Below are 12,716 nucleotides of genomic sequence, written 5' to 3' on the forward strand. Positions count from 1 at the left end.
AGGGGTTTAGGCGACCAGGGGTGGGACGTTTAGGTGACCAGGGGTGGGACGTTTAGGTGACCAGGGGTGGGCCACTTAGGCGACCAGGGGTAAGGGGTTTAGGTGACCAGGGGTAAGGGGTTTAGGCGACCAGGGGTGAGACGTTTAGGCGACCAGGGGTAAGGGGTTTAGGTGACCAGGGGTAAGGGGGTTAGGCGACCTGGGGCTGGAGAGGAGCACCTTCCCCGGGCACAGGCAGGGAGCGAGCGCCCACCCCCAGCTCCATCGCTCCGGGGGTAATAGGCCGGCGTCTGCCACACTTAGCCCGGAGAGGAGCACCTTCCCCGGGCACGGGCCGGGAGCGAGCGCCCCCCAGCTCCATCGCTCCGGGGGTAATAGGCCGGCGTCTGCCACACTTAGGCCGGAGAGGAGCACCTTCCCCGGGCACGGGCGGGGAGCGAGCGCCCCCCAGCTCCATCGCTCCGGGGGTAATAGGCCGGCGTCTGCCACACTTAGCCCGGAGAGGAGCACCTTCCCCGGGCACGGGCGGGGAGCGAGCGCCCCCAGCTCCATCGCTCCGGGGGTAATAGGCCGGCGTCTGTCACACTTAGCCCGAATAGGAGCACCTTCCCCGGGCACGGGAGGTGCCAAGCGGCCCCTAAGTCTACCCTCATGGAAGCTCCGGAGGAGGAGGGCGGGCGTGTGTCACACTTAGCCCGGAGAGGAGCACCTTCCCCGGGCACAGGCGGTGCCAAGCGGCCCCTAAGTTTGCCCTTATGGAAGCTCCGGAGGAGGAGTGCGGGCGTGTGTCACACTTAGCCCGGAGAGGAGCACCTTCCCCGGGCACAGGCGGTGCCAAGCGGCCCCTAAGTTTGCCCAAATGGAAGCTCCGGAGGAGGAGTGCGGGCGTGTGTCACACTTGGCCCGAATAGGAGCACCTTCCCCGGGCACAGGCGGTGCCAAGCGGCCCCTAAGTTTACCCTCATGGAAACTCCGGAGGAGGAGGGCGGGCGTGTGTCACACTTGGCCCGAATATGAGGACCTTCCCCGGGCACAGGCCGTGCCAAGCGGCCCCTAAGTCTACCCTTATGGAAGCTCCGGAGGAGGAGTGCATGCTGCCTGACAGTGAAGCCGAATAGGAGCACCTTCCCCGGGCACAGACGGTGCCAAGCGGCCCCTAAGTTTGCCCTTATGGAAGCTCCGGAGGAGGAGTGCATGCTGTGTGACAGTGAAGCCGAATAGGAGCACCTTCCCCGGGCACAGACGGTGCCAAGCGGCCCCTAAGTCTACCCTTATGGAAGCTCCGGAGGAGGAGTGCGGGCGTGTGTCACACTTGGCCCGAATATGAGCACCTTCCCCGGGCACAGGCGGTGCCAAGCGGCCCCTAAGTTTGCCCAAATGGAAGCTCCGGAGGAGGAGTGCGGGCGTGTGTCACACTTGGCCCGAATATGAGCACCTTCCCCGGGCACAGGCGGTGCCAAGCGGCCCCTAAGTTTGCCCAAATGGAAGCTCCGGAGGAGGAGTGCGGGCGTGTGTCACACTTGGCCCGAATATGAGCACCTTCCCCGGGCACAGACGGTGCCAAGCGGCCCCTAAGTTTGCCCAAATGGAAGCTCCGGAGGAGGAGTGCATGCTGCCTGACAGTGAAGCCGACTATGAGCACCTTCCCCGGGCACAGGCGGTGCCAAGCGGCCCCTAAGTCTACCCTCATGGAAGCTCCGGAGGAGGAGTGCGGGCGTGTGTCACACTTGGCCCGAATATGAGCACCTTCCCCGGGCACAGACGGTGCCAAGCGGCCCCTAAGTTTGCCCAAATGGAAGCTCCGGAGGAGGAGTGCACGCTGTGTGACAGTGAAGCCGAATATGAGCACCTTCCCCGGGCACAGGCGGTGCCAAGCGGCCCCTAAGTTTGCCCTTATGGAAGCTCCGGAGGAGGAGTGCATGCTGTGTGACAGTGAAGCCGAATATGAGCACCTTCCCCGGGCACAGGCGGTGCCAAGCGGCCCCTAAGTTTGCCCAAATGGAAGCTCCGGAGGAGGAGTGCGGGCGTGTGTCACACTTGGCCCGAATAGGAGCACCTTCCCCGGGCACGGGCGGTGCCAAGCGGCCCCTAAGTTTGCCCAAATGGAAGCTCCGGAGGAGGAGTGCATGCTGCCTGACAGTGAAGCCGAATATGAGCACCTTCCCCGGGCACAGGCGGTGCCAAGCGGCCCCTAAGTCTACCCTAATGGAAGCTCCGGAGGAGGAGGGCGGGCGTGTGTCACACTTGGCCCGAATAGGAGCACCTTCCCCGGGCACAGGCGGTGCAAAGCGGCCCCTAAGTCGGTAAAGGTTGAAATAAGTAAATAAATACAAAAAGACGACGAGGGGGGAAAAAAAAAGGCAAAAACGTATAAAATTCCCCCATTCATTTCAATGGGCTCGGCCGAATTGGGCTTGCGGGACCGCCGAGGGCACGCCGGAGGGCGGTTGAGTCGGTAAAAGTTGAAATAAATGAATAAATACAAAAAGGACGAGGGGGGGGAAAAAAAGGCAAAAACGTATAAAATTCCCCCATTCATTTCAATGGGCTCGGCCGAATTGGGCTTGCGGGACCGCCGAGGGCACGCCGGAGGGCGGTTGAGTCGGTAAAAGTTGAAATAAATGAATAAATACAAAAAGAACGAGGGGGGGGGGAAAAAAGGCAAAAACGTATAAAATTCCCCCATTCATTTCAATGGGCTCGGCCGAATTGGGCTTGCGGGACCGCCGAGGGCACGCCGGAGGGCGGTTGAGTCGGTAAAAGTTGAAATAAATGAATAAATACAAAAAGAACGAGGGGGGGAAAAAAAAGGCAAAAACGTATAAAATTCCCCCATTCATTTCAATGGGCTCGGCCGAATTGGGCTTGCGGGGACCGCCGAGGGCACGCCGGAGGGCGGTTGAGTCGGTAAAAGTTGAAATAAATGAATAAATACAAAAAGAACGAGGGGGGGGGAAAAAAGGCAAAAACGTATAAAATTCCCCCATTCATTTCAATGGGCTCGGCCGAATTGGGCTTGCGGGACCGCCGAGGGCACGCCGGAGGGCGGTTGAGTCGGTAAAAGTTGAAATAAATGAATAAATACAAAAAGAACGAGGGGGGGAAAAAAAAGGCAAAAACGTATAAAATTCCCCCATTCATTTCAATGGGCTCGGCTAAAATGGGCCTGCAGTACTGCCGAGAGGCCGCCGGAGGACGCCCTAGTAGGCAAACGTTGATCCCCACACACGAGGGGTCAGTTAGGCGACCAGGGGTAGCGTTTAGGCGACCAGGGGTAGCGTTTAGGTGACCAGGGGAAGCGTTTAGGCGACCAGGGGTAGCGTTTAGGTGACCAGGGGTAGCGTTTAGGCGACCAGGGGTAGCGTTTAGGCGACCAGGGGTAGCGTTTAGGCGACCAGGGGTAGCTTTTAGGCGACCAGGGGTAGCTTTTAGGCGACCAGGGGTAGCGTTTAGGCGACCAGGGGCGTTGCAGTTCCGCCGAATTGCATTAGGGGCGCTGCAGTAGGCAAACGTTCTTCCCCCCTAGTCAGAGGGTCATTTGCCTACTTCCCAGGTTTACCCGGGTTTTCCAAAACACCTGGGGCACATTTTCAGGGATCACGTTTTTAGAAACAAAAATATTCATAATTTCTTCTAAGTCCCCTTTCCAGCGGGGAACTTTGAAACATTGTATCCGACCACTGAAGGCTGTTGGCGGGCACGGCGCGGCAAACAGCCCGCACTCAGGCATGGAGCTCCGGGGAAAGTTGCCTAATTTCTTCTAAGTCCCCTTTCCAGCGGGGAACTTTGAAACATTGTATCCGACCGTGGAAGGCTGTTGGCGGGCACGGCGCGGCTCATAGCCGGCCCTCAGGCACGGAGCTCCGGGTGAATTTTCACAAATTTCTTCTAAGTCCCCTTTCCAGCGGGGAACTTTGAAACATTGTATCCGACCGTGGAAGGCTGTTGGCGGGCACGGCGCGGCTCATAGCCGGCCCTCGGGCACGGAGCTCCGGGTGAATTTTACAAATTTCTTCTAAGTCCCCTTTCCAGCGGGGAACTTTGAAACATTGTATCCGACCGTGGAAGGCTGTTGGCGGGCACGGCGCGGCTCATAGCCGGCCCTCGGGCACGGAGCTCCGGGTGAATTTTTACAAATTTCTTCTAAGTCCCCTTTCCAGCGGGGAACTTTGAAACATTGTATCCGACCGTGGAAGGCTGTTGGCGGGCACGGCGCGGCTCATAGCCGGCCCTCGGGCACGGAGCTCCGGGTGAATTTTCACAAATTTCTTCTAAGTCCCCTTTCCAGCGGGGAACTTTGAAACATTGTATCCGACCGTGGAAGGCTGTTGGCGGGCACGGCGCGGCTCATAGCCGGCCCTCAGGCACGGAGCTCCGGGTGAATTTTCACAAATTTCTTCTAAGTCCCCTTTCCAGCGGGGAACTTTGAAACATTGTATCCGACCAAAGGAAGGCTGTTGGCGGGCGCGGCGCGGCTCATAGCCGGCCCTCGGGCACGGAGCTCCGGGTGAATTTTACTCAATTCTTCTAAGTCCCCTTTCCAGCGGGGAACTTTCAAACATTGTATCCGACCACTGAAGGCTGTTGGCGGGCGCGGCGCGGCTCATAGCCGGCCCTCAGGCACGGAGCTCCGGGTGAATTTTCACAAATTTCTTCTAAGTCCCCTTTCCAGCGGGGAACTTTGAAACATTGTATCCGACCGTGGAAGGCTGTTGGCGGGCACGGCGCGGCTCATAGCCGGCCCTCGGGCACGGAGCTCCGGGTGAATTTTCACAAATTTCTTCTAAGTCCCCTTTCCAGCGGGGAACTTTGAAACATTGTATCCGACCGTGGAAGGCTGTTGGCGGGCACGGCGCGGCTCATAGCCGGCCCTCGGGCACGGAGCTCCGGGTGAATTTTTACAAATTTCTTCTAAGTCCCCTTTCCAGCGGGGAACTTTGAAACATTGTATCCGACCGTGGAAGGCTGTTGGCGGGCACGGCGCGGCTCATAGCCGGCCCTCGGGCACGGAGCTCCGGGTGAATTTTCACAAATTTCTTCTAAGTCCCCTTTCCAGCGGGGAACTTTGAAACATTGTATCCGACCGTGGAAGGCTGTTGGCGGGCACGGCGCGGCTCATAGCCGGCCCTCGGGCACGGAGCTCCGGATGAATTTTTACAAATTTCTTCTAAGTCCCCTTTCCAGCGGGGGAACTTTGAAACATTGTATCCGACCGTGGAAGGCTGTTGGCGGGCACGGCGCGGCTCATAGCCGGCCCTCGGGCACGGAGCTCCGGGTGAATTTTCACAAATTTCTTCTAAGTCCCCTTTCCAGCGGGGAACTTTGAAACATTGTATCCGACCGTGGAAGGCTGTTGGCGGGCGCGGCGCGGCTCATAGCCGGCCCTCGGGCACGGAGCTCCGGGTGAATTTTTACAAATTTCTTCTAAGTCCCCTTTCCAGCGGGGAACTTTGAAACATTGTATCCGACCGTGGAAGGCTGTTGGCGGGCACGGCGGGGCTCATAGCCGGCCCTCGGGCACGGAGCTCCGGGTGAATTTTTACAAATTTCTTCTAAGTCCCCTTTCCAGCGGGGAACTTTGAAACATTGTATCCGACCGTGGAAGGCTGTTGGCGGGCACGGCGGGGCTCATAGCCGGCCCTCGGGCACGGAGCTCCGGGTGAATTTTACAAATTTCTTCTAAGTCCCCTTTCCAGCGGGGAACTTTGAAACATTGTATCCGACCAAAGGAAGGCTGTTGGCGGGCGCGGCGCGGCTCATAGCCGGCCCTCGGGCACGGAGCTCCGGGTGAATTTTACAAATTTCTTCTAAGTCCCCTTTCCAGCGGGGAACTTTGAAACATTGTATCCGACCGTGGAAGGCTGTTGGCGGGCACGGCGCGGCTCATAGCCGGCCCTCAGGCACGGAGCTCCGGGTGAATTTTCACAAATTTCTTCTAAGTCCCCTTTCCAGCGGGGAACTTTGAAACATTGTATCCGACCGTGGAAGGCTGTTGGCGGGCACGGCGCGGCTCATAGCCGGCCCTCGGGCACGGAGCTCCGGGTGAATTTTACAAATTTCTTCTAAGTCCCCCTTTCCAGCGGGGAACTTTGAAACATTGTATCCGACCGTGGAAGGCTGTTGGCGGGCACGGCGCGGCTCATAGCCGGCCCTCGGGCACGGAGCTCCGGGTGAATTTTTACAAATTTCTTCTAAGTCCCCTTTCCAGCGGGGAACTTTGAAACATTGTATCCGACCGTGGAAGGCTGTTGGCGGGCACGGCGCGGCTCATAGCCGGCCCTCGGGCACGGAGCTCCGGGTGAATTTTCACAAATTTCTTCTAAGTCCCCTTTCCAGCGGGGAACTTTGAAACATTGTATCCGACCGTGGAAGGCTGTTGGCGGGCACGGCGCGGCTCATAGCCGGCCCTCAGGCACGGAGCTCCGGGTGAATTTTCACAAATTTCTTCTAAGTCCCCTTTCCAGCGGGGAACTTTGAAACATTGTATCCGACCAAAGGAAGGCTGTTGGCGGGCGCGGCGCGGCTCATAGCCGGCCCTCGGGCACGGAGCTCCGGGTGAATTTTACTCAATTCTTCTAAGTCCCCTTTCCAGCGGGGAACTTTCAAACATTGTATCCGACCACTGAAGGCTGTTGGCGGGCGCGGCGCGGCTCATAGCCGGCCCTCAGGCACGGAGCTCCGGGTGAATTTTCACAAATTTCTTCTAAGTCCCCTTTCCAGCGGGGAACTTTGAAACATTGTATCCGACCGTGGAAGGCTGTTGGCGGGCACGGCGCGGCTCATAGCCGGCCCTCGGGCACGGAGCTCCGGGTGAATTTTCACAAATTTCTTCTAAGTCCCCTTTCCAGCGGGGAACTTTGAAACATTGTATCCGACCGTGGAAGGCTGTTGGCGGGCACGGCGCGGCTCATAGCCGGCCCTCGGGCACGGAGCTCCGGGTGAATTTTTACAAATTTCTTCTAAGTCCCCTTTCCAGCGGGGAACTTTGAAACATTGTATCCGACCGTGGAAGGCTGTTGGCGGGCACGGCGCGGCTCATAGCCGGCCCTCGGGCACGGAGCTCCGGGTGAATTTTCACAAATTTCTTCTAAGTCCCCTTTCCAGCGGGGAACTTTGAAACATTGTATCCGACCGTGGAAGGCTGTTGGCGGGCACGGCGCGGCTCATAGCCGGCCCTCGGGCACGGAGCTCCGGATGAATTTTTACAAATTTCTTCTAAGTCCCCTTTCCAGCGGGGAACTTTGAAACATTGTATCCGACCGTGGAAGGCTGTTGGCGGGCACGGCGCGGCTCATAGCCGGCCCTCGGGCACGGAGCTCCGGGTGAATTTTCACAAATTTCTTCTAAGTCCCCTTTCCAGCGGGGAACTTTGAAACATTGTATCCGACCGTGGAAGGCTGTTGGCGGGCGCGGCGCGGCTCATAGCCGGCCCTCGGGCACGGAGCTCCGGGTGAATTTTTACAAATTTCTTCTAAGTCCCCTTTCCAGCGGGGAACTTTGAAACATTGTATCCGACCGTGGAAGGCTGTTGGCGGGCACGGCGGGGCTCATAGCCGGCCCTCGGGCACGGAGCTCCGGGTGAATTTTTACAAATTTCTTCTAAGTCCCCTTTCCAGCGGGGAACTTTGAAACATTGTATCCGACCGTGGAAGGCTGTTGGCGGGCACGGCGGGGCTCATAGCCGGCCCTCGGGCACGGAGCTCCGGGTGAATTTTACAAATTTCTTCTAAGTCCCCTTTCCAGCGGGGAACTTTGAAACATTGTATCCGACCAAAGGAAGGCTGTTGGCGGGCGCGGCGCGGCTCATAGCCGGCCCTCGGGCACGGAGCTCCGGGTGAATTTTACAAATTTCTTCTAAGTCCCCTTTCCAGCGGGGAACTTTGAAACATTGTATCCGACCGTGGAAGGCTGTTGGCGGGCACGGCGCGGCTCATAGCCGGCCCTCAGGCACGGAGCTCCGGGTGAATTTTCACAAATTTCTTCTAAGTCCCCTTTCCAGCGGGGAACTTTGAAACATTGTATCCGACCGTGGAAGGCTGTTGGCGGGCACGGCGCGGCTCATAGCCGGCCCTCGGGCACGGAGCTCCGGGTGAATTTTACAAATTTCTTCTAAGTCCCCTTTCCAGCGGGGAACTTTGAAACATTGTATCCGACCGTGGAAGGCTGTTGGCGGGCACGGCGCGGCTCATAGCCGGCCCTCGGGCACGGAGCTCCGGGTGAATTTTTACAAATTTCTTCTAAGTCCCCTTTCCAGCGGGGAACTTTGAAACATTGTATCCGACCGTGGAAGGCTGTTGGCGGGCACGGCGCGGCTCATAGCCGGCCCTCGGGCACGGAGCTCCGGGTGAATTTTCACAAATTTCTTCTAAGTCCCCTTTCCAGCGGGGAACTTTGAAACATTGTATCCGACCGTGGAAGGCTGTTGGCGGGCACGGCGCGGCTCATAGCCGGCCCTCAGGCACGGAGCTCCGGGTGAATTTTCACAAATTTCTTCTAAGTCCCCTTTCCAGCGGGGAACTTTGAAACATTGTATCCGACCAAAGGAAGGCTGTTGGCGGGCGCGGCGCGGCTCATAGCCGGCCCTCGGGCACGGAGCTCCGGGTGAATTTTACTCAATTCTTCTAAGTCCCCTTTCCAGCGGGGAACTTTCAAACATTGTATCCGACCACTGAAGGCTGTTGGCGGGCGCGGCGCGGCTCATAGCCGGCCCTCAGGCACGGAGCTCCGGGTGAATTTTCACAAATTTCTTCTAAGTCCCCTTTCCAGCGGGGAACTTTGAAACATTGTATCCGACCGTGGAAGGCTGTTGGCGGGCACGGCGCGGCTCATAGCCGGCCCTCGGGCACGGAGCTCCGGGTGAATTTTCACAAATTTCTTCTAAGTCCCCTTTCCAGCGGGGAACTTTGAAACATTGTATCCGACCGTGGAAGGCTGTTGGCGGGCACGGCGCGGCTCATAGCCGGCCCTCGGGCACGGAGCTCCGGGTGAATTTTTACAAATTTCTTCTAAGTCCCCTTTCCAGCGGGGAACTTTGAAACATTGTATCCGACCGTGGAAGGCTGTTGGCGGGCACGGCGCGGCTCATAGCCGGCCCTCGGGCACGGAGCTCCGGGTGAATTTTCACAAATTTCTTCTAAGTCCCCTTTCCAGCGGGGAACTTTGAAACATTGTATCCGACCGTGGAAGGCTGTTGGCGGGCACGGCGCGGCTCATAGCCGGCCCTCGGGCACGGAGCTCCGGATGAATTTTTACAAATTTCTTCTAAGTCCCCTTTCCAGCGGGGAACTTTGAAACATTGTATCCGACCGTGGAAGGCTGTTGGCGGGCACGGCGCGGCTCATAGCCGGCCCTCGGGCACGGAGCTCCGGGTGAATTTTCACAAATTTCTTCTAAGTCCCCTTTCCAGCGGGGAACTTTGAAACATTGTATCCGACCGTGGAAGGCTGTTGGCGGGCGCGGCGCGGCTCATAGCCGGCCCTCGGGCACGGAGCTCCGGGTGAATTTTTACAAATTTCTTCTAAGTCCCCTTTCCAGCGGGGAACTTTGAAACATTGTATCCGACCGTGGAAGGCTGTTGGCGGGCACGGCGGGGCTCATAGCCGGCCCTCGGGCACGGAGCTCCGGGTGAATTTTTACAAATTTCTTCTAAGTCCCCTTTCCAGCGGGGAACTTTGAAACATTGTATCCGACCGTGGAAGGCTGTTGGCGGGCACGGCGGGGCTCATAGCCGGCCCTCGGGCACGGAGCTCCGGGTGAATTTTACAAATTTCTTCTAAGTCCCCTTTCCAGCGGGGAACTTTGAAACATTGTATCCGACCAAAGGAAGGCTGTTGGCGGGCGCGGCGCGGCTCATAGCCGGCCCTCGGGCACGGAGCTCCGGGTGAATTTTACAAATTTCTTCTAAGTCCCCTTTCCAGCGGGGAACTTTGAAACATTGTATCCGACCGTGGAAGGCTGTTGGCGGACGCGGCGCGGCTCACAGCCCGCCCTCAGGCACGGAGCTCCGGGGGAATTTCCCCCTCATTTCTTCTAAGTCCCCTTTCCAGCGGGGAACTTTCAAACATTGTATCCGACCGTGGAAGGCTGTTGGCGGGCACGGCGCGGCTCATAGCCGGCCCTCAGGCACGGAGCTCCGGGTGAATTTGACAAATTCCTTCTAAGTCCCCTTTCCAGCGGGGGAACTTTGAAACATTGTATCCGACCGTGGAAGGCTGTTGGCGGGCACGGCGCGGCTCATAGCCGGCCCTCAGGCACGGAGCTCCGGGTGAATTTGACAAATTCCTTCTAAGTCCCCTTTCCAGCGGGGAACTTTGAAACATTGTATCCGACCGTGGAAGGCTGTTGGCGGGCACGGCGCGGCTCATAGCCGGCCCTCAGGCACGGAGCTCCGGGTGAATTTTTACAAATTTCTTCTAAGTCCCCTTTCCAGCGGGGAACTTTGAAACATTGTATCCGACCACTGAAGGCTGTTGGCGGACGCGGCGCGGCTCACAGCCCGCCCTCAGGCACGGAGCTCCGGGGAAATTTGGCTCATTTCTTCTAAGTCCCCTTTCCAGCGGGGACCTTTCAAACATTGTATCCGACCACTGAAGGCTGTTGGCGGGCGCGGCGCGGCTCACAGCCCGCCCTCAGGCACGGAGCTCCGGGGAAATTTGCCTCATTTCTTCTAAGTCCCCTTTCCAGCGGGGAACTTTCAAACATTGTATCCGACCACTGAAGGCTGTTGGCGGGCGCGGCGCGGCTCACAGCCCGCCCTCAGGCACGGAGCTCCGGGGAAATTTGCCTCATTTCTTCTAAGTCCCCTTTCCAGCGGGGAACTTTCATACATTGTATCCGACCACTGAAGGCTGTTGGCGGACGCGGCGCGGCTCACAGCCCGCCCTCAGGCACGGAGCTCCGGGGGAATTTGCCCCCTCATTTCTTCTAAGTCCCCTTTAGGCGACCAGGGGTTGACAATTTAGGTGACCAGGGGTTGACAATTTAGGCGACCAGGGGTGACTTTTAGGCGACCAGGGGTGAGGTTTAGGCGACCAGGGGTGAGGTTTAGGCGACCAGGGGTAGCGTTTAGGCGACCAGGGGCGTTGCAGTTCCGCCGAATTGCATTAGGGGCGCTGCAGTAGGCAAACGTTTTTACCCCTAGTCAGAGGGTCATTTGCCTACTTCCCAGGTTTACCCGGGTTTTCCAAAACACCTGGGGCACATTTTTAGGAACCACGTTTTTAGAAACAAAAATTCTTCTATGTCCACCTCCGTGAAAGAAATTGCCCAATGGTTCCCGCGGAAGAGAGCTGCCAGGCGGACGCATACTGCAATAACGGCCGCCCTGGCGCTCTGGTGGATGTTATCCTCGAAATTTCTTCTATGTGCCCATTCCAGCGGGCAACTTGCGAACAATGGTGTCCGACCATGGAAGGCTGTTGGCGGACGCGGCGCGGCTCACAGCCCGCCCTCAGGCACGGAGCTCCGGGGGAATTTTCCCCTCATTTCTTCTAAGTCCCCATTCCAGCGGGGAGCTTGCAAACGTGGTATCCGACCACTGAAGGCTGTTGGCGGGCACGGCCCCACCAGCGCAACACGGCACTTCCTATGACTCGGGTCCGACGCAGGAGGAGCGGTCCTCCCGGCCCCGCCACACGGCACTTCCTATGACTCGGGTCCGACGCAGGAGGAGCGGTCCTCCCGGCCCCGCCACACGGCACTTCCTATGACTCGGGTCCGACGCAGGAGGAGCGGTCCTCCCGGCCCCGCCACACGGCACTTCCTATGACTCGGGTCCGACGCAGGAGGAGCGGTCCTCCCGGCCCCGCCACACGGCACTTCCCATGACTCGGGTCCGACGCAGGAGGAGCGGTCCTCCCGGCCCCACCACCGCCACACGGCACTTCCCATGACCCGGGTCCGACGCAGGAGGAGCGGTCCTCCCGGCCCCACCGCAACACACACAACCACTGACCGATTGGCAATCATGACCCGCCATCGGAGGGCCCCTGCCGGCCCCGGCCTCGCGCCGGGGTGTTCGGGTGGACGGTTCCTTCGGCCTGCGGGTCGACCTCTGAGCGTTGGCCGGCACCGCAGCACACACAACCACTGACCGATTGGCAATCATGACCCGCCATCGGAGGGCCCCTGCCGGCCCCGGCCTCGCGCCGGGGTGTTCGGGTGGACGGTTCCTTCGGCCTGCGGGTCGACCTCTGAGCGTTGGCCGGCACCGCAGCACACACATAACCACTGACCGATTGGCAATCATGACCCGCCATCGGAGGGCCCCTGCCGGCCCCGGCCTCGCGCCGGGGTGTTCGGGTGGACGGTTCCTTCGGCCTGCGGGTCGACCTCTGAGCGTTGGCCGGCACCGCATCACCGCAGCACACATAACCACTGACCGATTGGCAATCATGACCCGCCATCGGAGGGCCCCTGCCGGCCCCGGCCTCGCGCCGGGGTGTTCGGGTGGACGGTTCCTTCGGCCTGCGGGTCGACCTCTGCGCGTTGGCCGGCACTTCCCTACCGTTACCCCCCCCACCCCTGGGGTTGTGACAAAACGGCACTTCCTATGACTCGGGTCCGACGCTGGAGGAGCGGTCCTCCCGGCCCATCTCGCACCCACACCCTGACATATACTGCACCACACCAACCACTGACCGATTGGCAAGCATGACCCGCCATCGGAGGGCCCCTGCCGGCCCCGGCCTCGCGCCGGGGTGTTCGGGTGGACGGTT

The sequence above is a fragment of the Idiotropiscis lumnitzeri genome, unplaced genomic scaffold (genome assembly GCF_059441095.1).
Source record: "Idiotropiscis lumnitzeri isolate Australia: NSW breed Sydney's pygmy pipehorse unplaced genomic scaffold, RoL_Ilum_1.0 HiC_scaffold_456, whole genome shotgun sequence".
Lineage (NCBI taxonomy): Eukaryota > Metazoa > Chordata > Actinopteri > Syngnathiformes > Syngnathidae > Idiotropiscis > Idiotropiscis lumnitzeri.